Source organism: Nerophis lumbriciformis, linkage group LG10, assembly GCF_033978685.3.
Source record: "Nerophis lumbriciformis linkage group LG10, RoL_Nlum_v2.1, whole genome shotgun sequence".
Taxonomy (NCBI): Eukaryota; Metazoa; Chordata; class Actinopteri; order Syngnathiformes; family Syngnathidae; genus Nerophis; species Nerophis lumbriciformis.
This window is the reverse complement of record NC_084557.2, coordinates 9,750,001-9,770,855: the sequence shown is the minus strand read 5'-3', so window position 1 is coordinate 9,770,855 and position 20,855 is coordinate 9,750,001. Positions and strand designations below refer to the sequence as shown.

The 20,855-nt window shown below is 36.2% G+C and overlaps 1 protein-coding gene across 1 annotated transcript in view; it reads left to right on the top strand.

The window, feature by feature from the left end:
- LOC133612670 (LHFPL tetraspan subfamily member 3 protein-like) overlaps nucleotides 1-20,855 on the top strand; it is a 60,661-nt gene that overhangs the window by 35,341 nt on the left and 4,465 nt on the right. The window lies entirely within an intron of this gene.

The window sequence follows — 20,855 nt, the reverse complement described above, 5'->3', positions numbered from 1 at the left end:
GCCAGGGGGCGGGAAAGGAAGGCAGGAATCCGGCCAGGTGAAAAAGCTGACTGGGACGTCGAAAAACCAACGTCGAAGTTGATCATATCAGTGGGAGAGGGGCAAAGATCCAACAGTGTTTGGCGGTCATACACAAGCAGTGAGCTGACAGACGAAAATAGACGCAAAAAACACAAAAACGAACAGAGCTGACAGCGATAGACGGCAGGCCAAAGCACATACTGGCGCCATCTTGCATCGGGGCGTGGCCAATCATCATGGTCATGGACCCACTAGCTGCGGAAGCTTGCTCTCCAATCAGCTAAACAGAGTCAACAACTGACGTTTTGGTGAATTTAGTGAGAAATTTGTGAAACTGAAACAATACAAAAAAAGAATATCATTGTAAGTCAATAATACTAACACAGACACTTGTAATTGTAAACGTGTGAGCTTATTATTAGCTAATGCTAACGATTAGCTTGATTACATTACGATAGCACGTACAAATATGCATGAAAACACTATTATCAAACGTGTCGTTTTAATAAGTATGGATTGTTTTAGTTATATTGTAAGACTTACATAACGAGTGATGAATGTAGAAACCAGACGAAGAGAAACGCAATGGACGGAACGCCACTTATGCTTCCGGTTCAAGGCACGAAACAGAAATTATGACGAGTTCGCTCACTGCAGGTGCTGTGCACTCGTCATAAAGATGGCGTCATAGCACACACAATTACACACCTTTTCTGTGTCGGTGTTAACTTTATGTAAGCCGCAGGGTTCAAAACTTGGGGAAAAAAATAGCGGCTTATCGTCCGTAAAATACGGTAATTATTGCATGGATTTGGTTGAAACCATATTTTAAAACACATGTAAAATCCCTAATTTAGGTTTTTGACTTTTAAAAGATGGGAATTAACATATCTAGAACACACACACACACACACACACGCACATATATATATATATGTATATGTATATATATATATATATATATATATATATATATATATATATATATATATATATATATATATATATATATATATATATATATATATGTGCGTGTGCGTGTGTGTGTGTATATATATATGTATATATATATATATATGTATGTATATGTATGTATATATATATATACTAGTTTTCTCTGCTGCACTGTATAACGGATAGACCACAGAAACCTCGACTATATGTATGTATGTATGTATGTATATATATATATGTATGTATGTATGTATGTATGTATGTATGTATGTATGTATGTATGTATGTATGTGTGTGTGTGTGTGTGTGTGTGTGTGTGAGTGTGTATATGTATATGTATATGTGTGTGTATATGTATATGTATATGTGTGTATATATATATATGTCTATATAAATACATATGTGTCTGTGTGTGTGTGTGTGTGTGTGTGTGTATATATATATATATATATATATATATATATATATATATATATATATATATATATATATATTATGCATATAAATACTTTGATTTTGTTTTGTAAAAAATCTAATTCAATATAAAGTGGCCAGAATATGAATTTAAATAATCATATTACCTGTTATTATTCACTTCAATATGATTTTATATATCTGTCAAGTTTTCCTTTACTTCAGAGTGTAAAGTATAAATTAGTTGATCCAGCTCTGTAATGTTCTCATTTTCCCTCATTGTGATGTGTCACACCGCAGTGTTTTATTTCCACTGGCTGTGAAATTTGGAGTGAAAATTTTGCTTTGTGTGTGTGTGTGTGTGTGTGTGTGTGTGTGTGTGTGTGTGTGTGTGTGTTAGTTTATCGCCCTCCATTCTGCCTCCACCCGGGATGCTATCAATATATAGCGCTGGTCTGTTCTCCTTCCTGCGTCTCCATTCGTCTCTTCTGGGCGATGTAAAATTCATGAAGGCAGTGAAGGCGCAGCAGACTCCTGGAAAGATCTGCTGCAGCTTTTGTTACAAGTCCCTCGTAAAAATATCATGAGAGAACTGTTACGCCGTCCCTGAATTAGCGAGTTGTTCTCTTCCTTTGGTTCTCATCTCTGCTCTTCCAACAACTGTAAATAAAATGGTAATGATACTACCAATAACAACTACGGTTTTAATTGTTTCTATTCATTTAAATAAATATTTTCTGTGTGCTAATTCTATAGTTAAATAGTTAGTTGATTATCAATTAATTCATTTAAACACGACACAATGGGGGGGCATTTATTGTGAAAATATAACCTTAAATAATGACATTTATTAATGTATTAATGATATTTATTAACCCTTGAGTCTACCGTATTTTCTGGACCATAGGGCGCACCGGATTATAAGGCGCACTGCCGATTACTTCAATCAATAACGGAGCAGCATCTCCTCATCCGTGGCTCACAAGTGCAACAACAACGCCGGAAATGTGTCCCGTGAAAAACCGTCCCGTGAAAAACCGTCCGACCGGAACTCTCTAATAACTAAAGTTCCTTGGGTGAATTATGTAAACTCACTACCCCGGTATGTTTTAGCACTTTCATGACGAGATATAAGTAAGAACTTTACACTACTTTATATTAGAAATGGCAACAGCAGAGGATGAATGTCCCATAACAAGAAGATAGAGAAAAAGAAGAAGCTTATCGACTACGGTGTCGGCACGGACTACAATGGCGGAAGCGCGCAAATTTTCAGGACTTATGCAGATCTCAAATACCGTATTTTTCGGACTATAAGTCGCAGTTTTTTTTCATAGTTTGGCCGGAGGTGCGACTTATACTCAGGAGCGACTTATGTGTGAAATTATTAACATATTACCGTAAAATATCAAATAATATTATTTATCTCATTCACGTAAGAGACTAGACGTATAAGATTTCATGGGATTTAGCGATTAGGAGTGACAGATTGTTTGGTAAACGTATAGCATGTTCTATATGTTATAGTTATTTGAATGACTCTTACCATAATATGTTACGTTAACATACCAGGCACGTTCTTAGTACGTTATTTATGCCTCATATAACGTACACTTATTCAGCCTGTTGTTCACTATTCTTTATTTATTTTGAATTGCCTTTCCAATGTCTATTCTTGGTGTTGGTTTTTATCAAATACATTTCCCCAAAAAATGGGACTTATACTCCAGTGCGACTTATATATGTTTTTTTCCTTCTTTATTATGCATTTTCGGCAGGTGCGACTTATACTCCGAAAAATACGGTACACATCAGCAGGTACCAGAAGGTAAGAAAAGTTGGTTTTGCATAATATTGCGAAACAAAACGCCAGACAATATGTCTGCTAATGAGTGCCATTTTGCGGTCCTTATACACACACACCATAGTAATACTTGTATATCTGAGTACGGTAGCCGTAATGGGCCGACAATCCATCAAGCGTTGCGGCTTCAAAGCCGTATTAAAACATTTTTGATGGATTTTTGAGTGCCGTGTGTAATGTTCTTTATTTTCAATGGAACATTTAAAGTTTTGGTGTTGTTTACTGGCGTCATATTGCAGTCTACACGTATATTTTATGTGTGACTGCCATCTACTGGTCACACTTATCATTACACCATGTACCAAATAATTGTTTCGAGGTCGGTAATCACAACCAGAATTATGCGGGTTACAAGGCGCACTGTCGATTTTTGAGAAAATTAAATGATTTTAAGTGCGCCTTATAGTCCGAAAAATGCGGCACTTAATTTAAAATGATGTTAAGCCTACTCAGCGATGAAAAACGGACGGGCTCAAAAAAGTGTTAAGGGTAAAGCTTTCAGTGCTTTAAATTATTTATCAGCTTCAGACCTGTTCATAGATATAAATGTGTTATATGTTTGTAATTGTTTTTTTTATTTTTTATTGTCGTTTTGTAAAACAAAACAAAAAAACACTACTTTTTTTATTATTTGAGAAAAACACAAAATATGCAGTATTTCCAAAAACATGTTGCAAAGTGGAATACTTTCGATGAGCTCATTACAGTCTTTAATAGGTCAGTATTTCATAACAAAACCGATTTTGATGCCTTATTATTTTTGGAACAATCACAGGGTTTTTTTTCCTCAAAAACTCACACTATCACTCATTAGCCGAAAAACAGGCACACTCAAAAAAGTGTTAAAAGTACAAACCCCAAAACCAGTGAAGTTGGCATGTTGTGTAAATTGTAAATAAAATCAGAATACAATGATTTGCAAATCCTTTTCAACTTATATTTTTATATGCTCGGGCCCAGGGAAACTGGCTGCGTTTCTGGGTGTTGTTGATAAATGGCTTTTACTTTGCATAGTAGAGTTTTAACTTGCACTTACAGATGTAGTGACAAACTGTAGTTACTGACAGTGGTTTTCTGTAGTGTTCCTGAGCCCATGTGATGATATCCACATTCTCTGAACCTTTTGATGATATTAACGACCGTAGATGGCGAAATCCCTTAATTCCTTGCAATAGCTGGTTGAGAAATGTTGTTCTTAAACTGTTTGACAATTTGCTCACGCAAAGTGGTGACCCTCGCCCCATCCTTGTTTGTGAATGACTGAGCAATTCATGGAAGCTGCTTTTATACCCAATCATGGCACCCACCTGTTCCCAATTAGCCTGTTCACCTGTGGGATGTTCCAAATAAGTGTTTGATGAGCATTTCTCAACTTTCTCAGTCTTTTTTGCCACTTGTGCCAGCTTTTTTGAAACATGTTGCAGGCATCAAATTCCAAATGAGCTAATATTTGCAAAAAATACCAGTTTGAACATTAAATATCTTATCTTTGCAGTCTATTCAATTGAATATAAGTTGAAAAGGATTTGCAAATTATTGTATTCTGTTTTTATTTACCATTTACACAGCGTGCCAACTTTATTGGTTTTGGGTTTTGTAAGTTATATATATTTATTTTTTAAACTTTCAACACTTAACATTTTTCAACAGCTTCAGACCTGTCCGTATATATCAGGTTTCTATATATATACTTGCATTTTCTTTTCTTTTTATGTTTGATGCTCTATTTGAAGAAAACAAAACATACAATTTGTTATTATGGGAAAAACACAAAATATGCAATATTTCCAAAAATTACTTGCTAAGTGGAATATTTTAGACGTGGTAACTACAGTCTTAAATAGGTCAATAATTCATAACAACATTGATTTTGATGTATTATTATTTTTGGAACAATGACAATCTTTTCCAAAAACGCCTTGACGAAAAAATAACAAACTCTTAAAAGTGTAAGTAATAAGTAAGTCATATTTTTTATTTTTTTTATTTTTATTTTTTAACTTTAAATGCTTTCGATCTTTATGCAGCTTGAGGTCTATTCATGATTTTACATTTTTATTATGTCTTTTATTCACTTTAAAGCATGACAAAAAAATAGATTTTTACTTTATAGTTATTTTAATTCATATTTATAAAATTTTTATATTCATGTGTTTTTAGTTTATTTGTACTTAATATTCAATGTATATTTCATTGAAGTAATTTCAACACAGCTCTCATTAGAGCAGTGCTTTTCCATTATTAGGAAGAACAAAATATTTTGTGCACCCCCACTTTCCACCACGACTATAAAAAGTATCATTGGTCGATAAAATTGTTATAAGTACACCTCTGCATGACATTGTGTCCGATCCTCCCTCATCTCCCACCGGAGTCACAGTGAAGCCAAGTGCTACATACCTTTAGTCTTATTTTACTACGACAAAAAAAATGCATTAGATAGACGCAGGGTTCTTATTCGCTTACTTAAAGATGGATTCCGATGAATTAGACTTATTTTCCTCAACCCTCAAATGACTGCTCCTCCTTTGAAGAGCAGCAAACAGGCTGCGAGCTAACAAGTCACTTCCTATTTTCAAAGATGAAACATGCTCTGCTCCTTGCTGCTGGAAAAGTAAACGTGCAAACCATAACGAGCAGAAAACATTTATTTTTGGCTTACCTTGCAGCTGTTGACTCCTAACAAACACCAGGTTAAAACGTATTTTGCTGCCCATAAGCCAAACACATCCTAGTGGATAAAACACTCGAGTTAAACGGTCATTGTAATGAAAGTGGACTGCCTGCTGGACTTAACAACGCTGCACGGTTACGGCCTCATTTAAAGTCCTGATTCTTGACCATTTGACCACTGATTGGGCGGAGAGTGACAGCCAATATGTTCTGCACCTGTGGGCCGTAAGCAGTGTTTGGAAAATTACTCTTGAAAAGTATTATATTTAATTGTTAATTTGCCCAAAAAACCAATTGAATTACTCTTGAAATAATTAAATTCATTAGTAGGGGAAGTAATTATTGTGTTACTTTAAAAGAAAAAAAGAAGAAATTCCTTGAACTATCGGTCATCTGCAGTTGAGATGCATACTGTTAAAGGTTGCTTAAATACGGCCTGTTTAAAAGGCGGTGCCTGTTGCAACGGAACATGTTTTATTTTAGTTTGACTCCCTTAGTTCTGTTTTCAGCACCCCTGGGTTTGTGTTTTAGTTGCCATGGGTGCTGATTATTTTCACCTACCTCTGATTAGTGTTCGGGACGCTCACCTGCTCCCGGGCACTAATCAGAGCTATTTATTCCTGCTTTTCGCCACACTCGGTCTGGCTGTCTTGTTTACGCCATGCAACAAGTCATGTGTGAATACCTTTGTGATTCCTGTTTTTGGACTAAGCTTCTGTCATGTCTGTGTAATCTTGTTTTGTTTAGTTATTGGACTCTTTAGTTTCTGGCTTTTCACTCCCTTGTCTTGTTTCCATGGTTACCCATTAGTTTCACCTGTTCCACGTTTGGACTCATTGTGCACTCTTGTTTGTCACCATAGCAACCCATTAGTTTTCACCTGCCCTCACGACTCACGCACCTGTCTTTAATCATGTCACTATTATTTAAACCCATTGTTGCCAGGAAGTCTCCCTGGCGACATCATACCCCTGACTTTCTGCTTCTCACTCTGTTTACCTCTGCGCACTTCATGCCATGTCAAGTAAGTTTTTTCTATTCATGCCACAGTTAGCGACTTTTGTTCATGTACATAGTTTTTTGCCCACGTGCAAGTCTTTTTGTTTCGTTAGTCAAGTTTGTACTTCCGCCTTGAGCGCGCTTTTTGTTCCTTGTAAAATAAATAATGTCTTCACCTTCACGCCATGTCTGGTCCAAATGTTCATTTGCACCACGGGAGAACAAACCGCGCCATAGTCCAAGTCCTGACAGCTTCATTTTCATTTTTATATTTATCTCCTTGATTGATGTGCATTTTTGATCGATAGACAATTAAACTTCAGCAACAAAACACATATTTACACACCTATGCTTGAGAAGGAACAGGATGAAGAAAATCGTATATTTCCTGCCCCCTTCAACATAATAAGTAGTTAATGGATAGCCCAGATTCACTAGCATACAAACCAAACAAATACATCCAAATATAATGAAAACACACAAAAAAACCAACAAGTGCAAAATTTCATGAAGTACAAACCGAACAAAACGTGCAAACCCTAATGAGCAGGAAACATTTATTTTTGGCTTACCTCACCATAGCTTCCTATGCTATCGGCATGCTTTTCTGTTTGATTCGTATTTTGATTGATTTATGGTAAATAAATTATTGTCTTACCTGCACTCTGCCTCCGGAGTTTCGTCTGCATCCTGGGAAAACAATCCGCGCAAAACCATGCGACTCTGCTGTGACATAAGTGACGTGTGACGTCAGCGCCCAGACAGAACTGCCTTAGCTCCGCAGTGTTTGTTAGCTCAGACTCGCAGTTTCCGGACAGTAATCTTTTAATGGGATTGTGTTAGCGCTAGTTACAGTAATAAAGAGATCGCATGTGCTTTGATGGCTGTAGTCTCCTTGTCCACAAACGGGGTATTGCGGAATTGCAAGCTTATCACTTTCATCATTGATTTGTTGTTCATTATTCTCTCGAAGTAGTGTGCTTGTGTGTATGTATAAACCCTGTTTCCATGTGTTAGATGTGAATATTAACGGAATACAATGATTTGCAAATCCTTTTCAACCCATATTCAATTGAATGCACTAAAAAGACAATATATTTGATGTTCAAACTCATAAACTTTATTTATTTTTTGTAAATAATAATTAACTTAGAATTTAATGGCTGCAACACGTGACAAAGTAGTTGGGAAAGGGCATGTTCACCACTGTGTTACATCACCTTTTCTTTTAACAACACTCAATAAACGATTGGGAACTGAGGAAACTAATTGTTGAAGCTTTGACAATGGAATTCTTTCCCATTCTTGTTTTATGTAGAGCTTCAGTCGTTCAACAGTCCGGGGTCTCCGTTGTCGTATTTTACGCTACATAATGCGCCACACATTTTCGATGGGAGACAGGTCTGGACTGCAGGTGGGCCAGGAAAGTACTCGCACTCTTTTTTTACGAAGCCACGCTGTTGTAACACGTGCTGATTTGTGGCTTGGCATTGTCTTGCTGAAATAAGCAGGGGCGTCCATGAAAAAGACAGCGCTGAAATGGCAGCATCTGTTGTTCCAAAACCTGTATGTACCTTTCAGCATTAATGGCGCCTTCACAGATGTGTAAGTTACCCATGCCTTGGGCACTAATACACCCCCATATTATCACAGATGCTGGCTTTTGAACTTTGCGTCGATAACAGTCTGGATGGTTCGCTTCCCCTTTGGTCCGGATGACACGATGTCGAATATTTCCAAAAACAATTCGAAGTGTGGACTCGTCAGACCACAGAACACTTTTCCACTTTCCATGAGTCCATCTTAGATGATCTCGGGCCCAGAGAAGCCGGCAGCGTTTCTGGGTGTTGTTGATAAATGGCTTTCGCTTTGCATAGTAGAGCTTTAACTTGCACTTACAGATGTAGCGACCAACTGTATTTAGTGACAGTGGTTTTCTGAAGTGTTCCTGAGCCCATGTGGTTATATCCTTTAGAGATTGATGTCGGTTTTTGATACAGTGCCGTCTGAGGGATCGAAGGTCACGGTCATTCAATGTTGGTTTCCGGCCATGCCGCTTACGTGGAGTGATTTCTCCAGATTCTCTGAACCTTTTGATGATATTATGGACCGTAGATGTTGAAATCCCTAAATTTCTTGCAATTGCACTTTGAGAAACGTTGTTTTTAAACTGTTTGACTATTTGCTCACGCAGTTGTGGACAAAGGGGTGTACCTCGCCCCATCCTTTCTTGTGAAAGACTGAGCATTTTTTGGGAAGCTGTTTTTATACCCAATCATGGCACCCACCTGTTCCCAATTAGCCTGCACACCTGTGGGATGTTCCAAATAAGTGTTTGATGAGCATTCCTCAACTTTATCAGTATTAATTCCCAACTTCTTTGTCACGTGTTGCTGGCATCAAATTCTAAAGTTAATGATTATTTGCAAAAAAAAAATGTTTATCAGTTTGAACATCAAATATGTTGTCTTTGTAGCATATTCAACTGAATATGGGTTGGAAATGTTTTGCAAATCATTGTATTCCGTTTATATTTACGTCTAACACAATTTCCCAACTCATATGGAAACGGGGTTTGTACAAAGCAATTAGCTACCTGCTGCCACCTACTGATATGGAAGAGTATAACGTGGTTACTCTACACAGTGCAGACACTCAGCAACGGCACATTATTTATGGATTATAATTACTTGTGTGCAAAAATTTCTTTAAACCCAATTAGGTGAAATTACATAATCTCCCACACTAGTAGTTGAAAAACACTGCTGTAGAGGACATCCGGCAGGTAAAAATGTGCCAACTGCATCTGAGGCCAATGACAAGGCCTCGTTATCTTCTAACACCTGGAGGCGCTCACTTAACACGGAAGTCGCTCCCCACTTCAAGACTCTGGTGACCGCTTGTTGTCTCATCAAGCAGAGTTACATCACTTCCTTCCTCCTTTTAAAGGATGTTCTTGCCTTTTGGTGAGCTTGCAGGGTGCTGACAGTCCACCTGAATCACAGCGAGTGTCTGAAGGTTCTCTCTGTGCAATAGTGGGTCCTCACGGATTTGTTGTGACAGTTACAGCCGTGGGCGAGCAAGAGGAGGAGGCCATGCTCGGTTAAATGTGTCTGCTGCGTGCACTGTTGTGCCACAGCTACTTTCCTCACTCAGACATCTCCCAATGCAGCAGAAACCCGCTTAAGTCCACTGACGTTTTTTCCTTGTTACCGTACCCTATAGGGCGCACTTAAAATCCTTGAATTTTCTCAAAGCTCGACAGTGCGCCCTATAACCCGGTGTGCCTAATGTACGGCATAATTCTGGTTGTGCTTACCGACCTCGAAGCTATTTTATTTGGTACATGGTGAACAGTGACGTGCAGTCACTAGAGGCAGGTGAGGCGGGGCCTCACCTGCCATCATGGAAAGAAAAAAATGTAAAAAGAAAAAAAATTAATTAAATTATTATATGTATGCAGTGATTATACTATAAAGTTATTTTCCATTTAACTTCACCAGTTTTAGATTATTTTTATTCAAAATCGCTGAATTTTCACATTTGCCGTTCAAATACTGAGAAGAGACGGTGCGGTGATCAGCAGCCAGTTGAGGCACGTCACTCAGTGCCGCAACATGGACGGACTCGGCTAACTGCTGGCCTGCTGTGCAGTGAGACCGTATTGCTAAATGAACTATATTATACATTTCCATAGTTTAGTTAGCTGAGGTATATAATGTACAGTGTATTTTGTCAACAACTGTATGTGTGTAACGTATTTCTTGTGCTGAGCGATCACAAAACGGCTGCAAAAGACGCACTGGCTGAGGCTCCAGTAACCCCGCCTCCTGCACCCCCGCCGTAGAATTGTTATATCAACTAAAGCCCACACTTAAACTTTCCACGTGCAAGATTGAATCTATTTAAAAAAGTTATTTCATAAGAAGCCAAAAAGTGCAAAAACAATAATGTTCGTGTTGGAGGAGTTGTGAATGACTGCAGGGCCACAACATTAGGTACACCTGCAGACTGCAGGTGTATCTAATTCACGACTCCTCCAACACGAACATTATTGTTTTTGCACTTTTTGGCTTCTTATTAAATAACTTTTGTAACCTATTTTTATGGGCTTTCCTCTTTGTGATGTTAAGTTCCTTTTATGCGCTGTTATACAGTATATGCCTTGAGCTCTTATTTTGAAGGCGCCAAGAGCGGAAGTGATGACATGTTGTAGTGGAGCGGAGGTTTTTGAAAGAAGGTAAATAAAGTGGTCCTCGTGTAAACTGGAGCCTCCGTGTTTGTTATTTTGTAGTTTCATACAGTATAGGCGACATTTATAAACCCTCGGTTACACTTTTTTAAATAGATTCAATCTTGCACGTGGAAAGTTGAAGTGAGGGCTTTAGTTGATATAACACACCCGTCAGGGGGTTCATTAATCCAGCACAACAGCGGCGAATGGACTTTATTTATAAGTAAAGGTAAGACCATAATAACGTTTTTTTAATTAAATGTGCTTTTTTGTGTGCTACAGTTTGTATGTGTAAAGTTAAAGTTAAGTTAAAGTACCAATGATTGTCACACACACACTAGGTGTAATGAAATTTGTCCTCTGCATTTGACCCATCCCCTTGATCACCCCCTGGGAGGTGAGGGGAGCAGTGGGCAGCAGCGGCGCCGCGCCCAGGAATAATTTTTGGTGATTTAACCCCCAATTCCAACCCTTGATGCTGAGTGCCAAGCAGGGAAGAATGCTGGTATGAGCTTTTAAACATAACCCGTTAACTGCTGCCAATCAAATGGTGAATAAGATACTCTTTAGGGTTCATATGTTTGTAAATCTGACTGTGATGAAGTCAGTGCCTCACCAGCCATCAACCTCACCGCACGTCACTGATGGTGAAATGATAAGTGTGACCGGTAGATGGCAGTCACACATAAGAGATATATGTAGACTGCAATATGACTCTCAAGTAAACAACACCAACATTTTATATGTTCCATTGAAAATATAGGATATTACACACGGCGCTCAAAAATCTATCAAAAATGTTTTACCGTATTTTTCGGAGTATAAGTCGCTCCAGAGTATAAGTCGCACCGGCCGAAAATGCATAATAAAGTCGGAAAAAAACATATATAAGTCGCATTTTTTGGGGAAATGTATTTGATAAAACCGAACACCAAGAATAGACATTTGAAAGGCAATTTAAAATAAATAAAGAATAGTGAACAACAGACTGAATAAGTGTACGTTATATGAGGCATAAATAACCAACTGAGAAGGTGCCTGGTATGTTAACGTAACATATTATGGTAAGAGTCATTCAAATAACTATAACATATAGAACATGCTATACGTTTACCAAACAATCTGTCACTCCTAATCGCTAAATCCCATGAAATCTTATACGTCTAGTTTCTTACGTGAATGAGATACATAATATTATTTGGTATTTTACGGTAATGTGTTAATAATTTCACACATAAGTCGCTCCTGAGTATAAGTCGCACCCCTGGCCAAACTATGAAAAAAACTGCGACTTATAGTCCGAAAAATACGGTAGTAGGACTTTGGTAAGCTATGAAGCCGCACACCTTAATGGTTTGTACTGTGCTTCAACATACGAGTATTATTATGGTGTGTGTATAAGGTAAGACATTATCTGGCGTTTTGTTTCGCAATATTATGCAACGTTAACTTTCCTTACCTTGTGGTACCTGCTGATCTGTATTTGGGATCTGCATAAGTCCTGTAAATTTGCGCACATCCGCCTTTGTAGTCCGTGCCGGCACCATAGTTTTCTCTATCTTCTTGTTATGGGACAGTCATCCTCCACTGTTGCCATTTCTAATATAAAGTAGTGTAAAGTTCTTACTTTTATCTGTCAGTAAACTCGCCATGAAAGCGCTAAAAACATACCGGTATAGTGAGTTTATATTATTCACCCAAGGAACTTTAGTTATTAGAGAGTTACTGTCGGACGTTTTTTCACGGGACACATTTCCGGCGTTGTTGTTGCACTAGTGAGCCACGGATGAGGAGATGCTGCTCCGTTATTCATTGAAGTAAAGTCTGAATGTCATTAAAACAGTTAGCTCCATCTTTTGACACTTCTTCCACCCCCGTCCTTGCACGCTACACCACTACAACAAAGATGACAGGGAGAAGACGCTGTCGAAGGTGAGCCACGTAAATAAGACCGTAGTTACGCACGCACGCTGTTAGGGATGATGTTCGAAACCGATTCTCCCAGTTGTTCGATAAGAAAAGAACCGATTCCATGGACTCAAATCCCTTTTTGAGAACCGGTTCCCGTTATGGAGGCCACTATAGTAAAGAAAAAGAGTTGGTTCTTTATTCGAATCCCTGGGAACGAATCCCAAATGGGCAATGTTATGCCCATTTGATTGTAGACTCTTACTGACACCTTGTGGCGATATGAAAATACTACGCGTCAATAGTTTGGGCACTTTTGGGTTGACGATGTTAGTCCAGTTCATGAGACAATTGAGAAGTAGACAAGTTGTGTTAGCTCTTACAAGCCTTAGAAAAGATAAGTCTGTAAGTAAACTGTTTAACTTGTTTATGTAACTCAATATTAAGGTGGAAAGTGGTTAAGTTTGATACTAAGATGTTTATTGAAAAATTATTTTTGTGCACTGTTTCAATGGATGTTTTGAGGACTTAAAATGGCTGCCAGTCGTGTATTTCCACCATCGAAATAGTTTCAACACTCAGAAGTATTTGTTTGATGATAGTACTGTATATTTGTGTGAAGCTAATATTTACATATTGTGTATTACATTTCAGTATGTTAATTGAATCACATAGCTTATACATTTGTCATTGTGTGTATTTCAGTTAAAAAAAAAAAAATAACAGTCCAGTGCAAGACAAAAGTAAAGATAGGAAAAGACAAAGCAAGGTCAACAACAATAAAGAGCCTAAATGGATTAATCTGCTTTGGATTGTTTGTTAGACGTCTTGGATTGCCTTTGTGTGTAGTTAGTATGTTCCAATAGCAGCAGAAGTGCACTTTTTGGAGAGCTGTATTATTTTCAGTTTTGTGCCCAAGGGACTGATTTTATTTAACACTATATTATTATTTATACACCTATAGTGATAACAGAGACAGGTTGTTTTTGTGTTACTGTATATATTTGTTTTTCTGAAAAATCCCACTTATAATACTTTGGATAACAACAGTCAATATTTATTTATTTTAATATTTTAGGGGGGGTAACAGTCAATATTTATTTATTTATTTTATTTTATTTTTTTCTTATAAAATAAAAGTGAGCTTTTGTTAAACCAAATATTGTGGTTTTTTCCATATACAACAACCTATCTGGTTTCGATAAGAGAATCGATAAGGAATCGGTTCGATAAGAGGATTCGATAATGGGCTCGAACTCGATAATTTCTTATCAAACATCATCCCTACACGCTGTAGACTAGAGTGATACGTAGTTGCGTGTCACATTCATTTTTTTAGTTAACTTTTTAACTTTAACCTCCATTGTGTTTCCCGAGCGTGAGGTACACTCTTATGGTGGCAGCACGAAAAAGAAAAGGAAAGTGAAAGTGAAACGCAAAGTGAAAATAAACATAGTAGTCAGTAGAGAAGTGGAGATGACAACAATGGTTGTTCAGAATGTGAAAGCCGCACAAACATTAAAGTAAAATGGTATTTTCAAAAATGTGAAAGGATCTTCCACTATAAAATGCAAAGTGACCCTGTAAGTAAGCAGTGTAGTGGTCTCACTATTGAGACTTCCTCCTCCCAATAAGTTTATCTCAACCTTTTTGCAATTTGTTTCAGTTTGCAGGGATAAAAATAGTTTGTTTTTTTTGGGGGGGGGGGGTTTGGAATTAAGTGTGGCTGCTAGTTTTTTTGTGATATTTATGACAAGTTGTTGTTAGTTTTATATTATATTGGTGAATATTTGACTTGATTATCATTTGACCTATATTATCTAATTATCATTATTCTGTTCAATATTCTTTTTATTTTTACTTTCAACCCTAAATTTCTAGATCAACTTAAGATCTATTTGTTAATTATATATGTTTTTTTTGTTTTCTTATTTTTTTCTGCCGTTTTTGTTGGCAAACACACAAAATATGCAAAATTTCCCCCATAAAAGTGGAATATTTGATGTGAAGTAATTGAAGCCTTGAGTATGTCAATAATTCATACCAACTTTTTTACAATTATTTTTTACCTGTTTCCGATTTTATTCCACTTTTTATGTTGTTTTAGTAATAGTATTTTTAGAATGTGCCTCGAGCCGTGAAAAAAATTAGTCACAGTCCGCAAATGGCCGCACTTTGGACAACCCCAGACGTGAGGGATGTCAACTCAAAAGGAGTTTTTAATTGTTCATTTTTCATTTTTAAAACTAATACAATATCTATTGTAACCTTTAGGGCTTCCCTCAATTTTGGTGAATGTTAAAGGTTCCGGGGACCCAAACGGGTCTCAGTCATTAAAGTATGAAAAATAAGTCTTATAGAAAAAAGTAATAATAATTTTCAATGCTTAAATATCTAAAGATCAACGTCAGATCTATCCATTGACATACATTTTTATTTTATTTGTATGTTTTATGCTCCTTTTGTCAAAGAAAACCCTGTTGTTTAATGGCAAAAACACAAAAAATTAATCCCCCCCCCCAAAAAAAAACATTAAAAGTGGAATATTTGATGCATATTAAGTGGAGAACTAAATATATTTAAAAAATCACAACAACATTCATTTTAGTTTTTTATTACTTTTTGGGAAAAATATGACTAAAGGCAATCATAAAATTGTTAAAAATAAGTCATATATCAATATCCTTTTTTTTTTTTTTTACTTTCAACCCTAAATTTCTAGATCAACTTAAGATCTAATTGTTAATTATACATTTTTTTGTTTTGTTTTGTTTTCTTTTTTTTTCTGCCGTTTTAGTTGGCAAACACACAAAATATGCAATATTCCCCCCATAAAAGTGAAATATTTGATGTGAAGTAATTGAAGCCTTGAGTATGTCAATAATTCATACCAACATTGATTTTGATTTATTATTATTACAACTTTTTTTTAAATTATTTTTTACCTGTTAGCTATTTTATTCCACTTTTTATAGTGTTTTAGTAATAGTATTTTTAGAATGTGCCTTGGGCCGTAAAAAAAAAATTAGACTAAAGATCAACGTCAGATATATCCATTGACATACTTTTTTTTTTTTTTTAATGTTTTATGCTCCTTTTGTCAAAGAAAATCCTTAGGTTTTATGACAAAAACACGCACACAAAATTTTGCCACAAAAAATGTTAAAAGTGGAATATTTGATGCATATTAAGTGGAACCCTAAATAGATTTAAAAAAAAAATCACAACAAATAGATTTTTGTTTATTATTACTTTTTGAGAAAAATTTGACAAAATGTCTCGGGCATCCAAAACGGCCCCAATCATAAAAGTGTTAAAAATAAGTCATATATCAATTTATTTGTTTTACTTTCAACACCTACATTTCTAGATCAACTTAAGATCTATTTGTTAATTATACAATTTTTATGATTTACTTTTTATGTTTTCTTATTTTTTTTCTGCTGTTTTTGTCAAAAAAAAAACATTGTTTTAGTTGGCAAACACACAAAATATTCAATATTTCCCTCATAAAAGTTAAATATTTGATGTGAAGTAATTGAAGCCTTTGGTATGTCAATAATTCATACCAACATTGATTTTGATTTATTATTATTTTAACCTTTTTTTTAAATTATTTTTTACCTGTTTGCTATTTTATTCCTCTTTTTATGTTGTTTTAGTAATAGTATTTTTAAAATGTGCCTCGGGCCGTAAAAAAAATTAGCCGCAAATGGCCGCACTTTGGACAACCCCAGACATGAGGGATGTCAACTCAAAAGGAGTTTTTCATTTTTCATTTTTAAAACCAATACAATATCTATTGTAGCCTTCAGGGCTTCCCTCAATTTTGGTGAATGTTAAGATCCCGGGGACCCAAAAGGGTCTCAGTCATGAAAGTATTAAAAATAAGTCATATACTATTTATTTTTTTCATTTTGAATGCTTAAATATCTAAATATCAACGTCAGATCTATCTATGGACATACATTTTCATTTTTTTAAATGTTTTATGCTCCTTTTATCAAAGAAAACCCTGTTGTTGTTTTTTGGCAAAAACACAAAAAATGCAATTTCTTTCCACAAAAAAACATTAAAAGTGGAATATTTGATGCGTATTAAGTGGAGAACTAAATAGATAATAAAAATCACAACAACATTGATTTTGTTTTTTTTATTACTTTTTGGGAAAAATATGACTAAATGTCTTGGGCATCCAAAACGGCCCCAATCATAAAAGTGTTAAAAATAAGTCGTATATCAATATTCTTTTTTTCTTTTCTTTTTTTTTTTACTTTCAACGCCTACATTTCTAGATCAACTTAAGATATATTTGTTAATTATAAAATTTGTATGATTTTTAAAAAAAGTTTTTTTATTTTATTTTATTATTCTGCGGTTTTTGTCAAAATAAAACATTGTTTTAGTTGGCAAACACACAAAATATGCAATATTTCCCTCATAAAAGTGAAATATTTGATGTGAAATAATTGAAGCCTTGAATATGTCAATAATTCATACCAACATTGATTTTGATTTATTATTATTTTAACCTTTTTTTCTTTTTCTTTTTTTTTACCTGTTTGCTATTTTATTCCACTTTTTATGTTGTTTTAGGAATAGTATTTTTAGAATGTGCCACGGGCCGTAAAAAAATGAGCTACGGCCACACTTTGGACAATCCCAAACTCAAAAGGAGTTTGACTGATATATAAAATAGTTTGTATTAAAAACCTGTTGAACTTGTAGCTGACCTTACTGTATTGGTGCTGCATGAGGCTATGGAGAATTGTTTTGTTCTGCATTGGACCACAACATCAGTATAATAGTCTGTGTGTTTTCATGCAAATGCATGGGCAACTGTATGTGAAAAGCAATTTATTGCAAAAAGAAAAGGGCTGCAGAGAAAATGGATGCGGTACAATTACAGCTCACATTTACATTTAAAAGGCCCATCCATAAAGGAGGTAAGCAGGAAGTAAAGAAGCAATTTCTATGTAGCAATCAATGATAATGTTCACCCTCAAACAGCAATGTGAGAAAGAGAGTAATGGCAATAATGACCAAGAGGTTTTACTTTTATTATTAATGTGCAATGCACTCTGGAAAAAACTGTGCAATCAGCTTCTTTATTCCCCTCCACGTCTTCAGATGTTCTCCTCCTGCATCACCGCCGAGGAGAAATCTCAGGAGTCAAAGCCAAAGCTGTTTAACCCGCGGGCAAAAATATAAAAATAAAGGAAGTGGTTAGTGGAATTCAAAAAAGAGGGCTCCGATCTTTTTTTATTGTGGCGTTCTGCTTTAAGAAGATTCACTTTCACACTGGTCAGCGCTCAGGTGGAAGATCAGAAAGATTTGATCTTTTGAGGATGGAAAGCTGCGATTTCACGTCTGAGTCTCACGTCTTAGTAAAGTGGAAGCCACTCGAGTTGCTCCCATTTATGTCGCCATCGAGTCCTGGTCCATTGTTGTTGTCAATATCAGTACTATGAAAACAAGCAAAGAGTGGGAGGGGGACTCTGCATATATATATATATATATATATATATATATGTATATATATATATATATATATATATATATATATATATATATATATATATATATATATATATATATATATATATATATATATATGTATATACAAACCCTGTTTCCATATGAGTTGGGAAATTGTGTTAGATGTAAATATAAACGGAATACAATGATTTGCAAATCATTTTCAACCCATATTCAGTTGAATATGCTACAAAGACAACATATTTGATGTTCAAACTGATAAACGTTTTTTTTTTTGCAAATAATCATTAACTTAGAATTTGATGCCAGCAACACGTGACAAAGAAGTTGGGAAAGGTGGCAATAAATACTGATAAAGTTGAGGAATGCTCATCAAACACTTATTTGGAACATCCCACAGGTGAACAGGCAAATTGGGAACAGGTGGGTGCCATGATTGGGTTTAAAAGTAGATTCCATGAAATGCTCAGTCATTCACAAACAAGGATGGGGCGAGGGTCACCACTTTGTCAACAAATGCGTGAGCAAATTGTTGAACAGTTTAAGAACAACCTTTCTCAACCAGCTATTGCAAGGAATTTAGGGATTTCACCAAAAACAATTTGAAATGTGGACTCGTCAGACCACAGAACACTTTTCCACTTTGTATCAGTCCATCTTAGATGAGCTCAGGCCCAGCGAAGCCGATGGCGTTTCTGGGTGTTGTTGATAAACGGTTTTCGCCTTGCATAGGAGAGTTTTAACTTGCACTTACAGATGTAGCGACCAACTGTAGATACTGACAGTGGGTTTTCTGAAGTGTTCCTGAGCCCATGTGGTGATATCCTTTACACAGTGATGTCGCTTGTTGATGCAGTACAGCCTGAGGGATCGAAGGTCATGGGCTTAGCTGCTTACGTGCAGTGATTTCTCCAGATTCTCTGAACCCTTTGATGATATTACGGACCGTAGGTGGTGAAATCCCTAAATTCCTTGCAATAGCTGGTTGAGAAAGGTTTTTCTTAAACTGTTCAACAATTTGCTCACGCATTTGTTGACAAAGTGGTGACCCTCGCCCCATCCTTGTTTGTGAATGACTGAGCATTTCATGGAATCTACTTTTATACCCAATCATGGCACCCACCTGTTCCCAATTTGCCTGTTCACCTGTGGGATGTTCCAAATAAGTGTTTGATGAGCATTCCTCAACTTTATCAGTATTTATTGCCACCTTTCCCAACTTTTTTGTCACGTGTTGCTGGCATCAAATTCTAAAGTTAATGATTATTTGCAAAAAAAAAAGTTTGTCAGTTTGAACATCAAATATGTTGTCTTTGTAGTGCATTCAACTGAATATGGGTTGAAAAGGATTTGCAAATCATTGTATTCCGTTTATATTTACATCTAACACAATTTCCCAACTCATATGGAAACGGGGTTTGTAAATATATATAATGTGTCTCATTGCAGATTACCCGACACTGTGGCGCGAGCGCGATGATGTCATGTTTGGTCAAATGCATTTTTAGACAATATGAAGTGTGTGAATGTGAGTGTGAATGTTGTCTGTCTAACTGTGTTGGCCCTGTGATGAGGTGGTGACTTGTCCAGGGTGTACTCAGCCTTCCGCCCGAATGCAGCTGAGATAGGCTCCAGCACCCCCCTAAAGGGACAAGTGGTAGAAATGGATGGATGGATGGATGATTTGCCTGAGCGGCTAGGAGACCCCGGGAGTAACACACGGTAGAAACTGGATTGATGGACGGGCTAGAAAAAACAGATTAAAAAAAATTATAATATTATTTGAAAAATGTAAAAAAAAAAGTTTTACTCAGCACTATCCGCGGGCCAAATTTTGGACGCTGGTGGGCGGTATCTGGCCCGCGGGCCGTAGTTTGGGGACTCTGGGATAGATTAAAAAAAGTAATAATAATTGTTTTTAAAAAAAATTTACTACCTGCGGGACGGATTTTGTATTTTGGACGCTGGCAGGCCGTGTCTAGTCAGCGAGATGTAGTTTTCGGACCCCTGGGATAGATTTAAAAAATTATAATAAAAAAATATATATATAATAATAATAATAATTTTATTTGACACCCTCATCGACCTTTATCGAAAATGAGAAAAATTACTAGAACTAATAAGGTATTTCACACCTAGAAGTTTGTTATTTATTTATTAGTCCAATCCCAGATAGGCTGTGACTTCATGTTTATTGGCTTTGTAGATGCACTGAGACCAGGTCTACGTTCGTTGTGGTTTTCAAACCGCACATTTTTCTTTTTCCTGTTTTGTCAAGAGGATTATTTG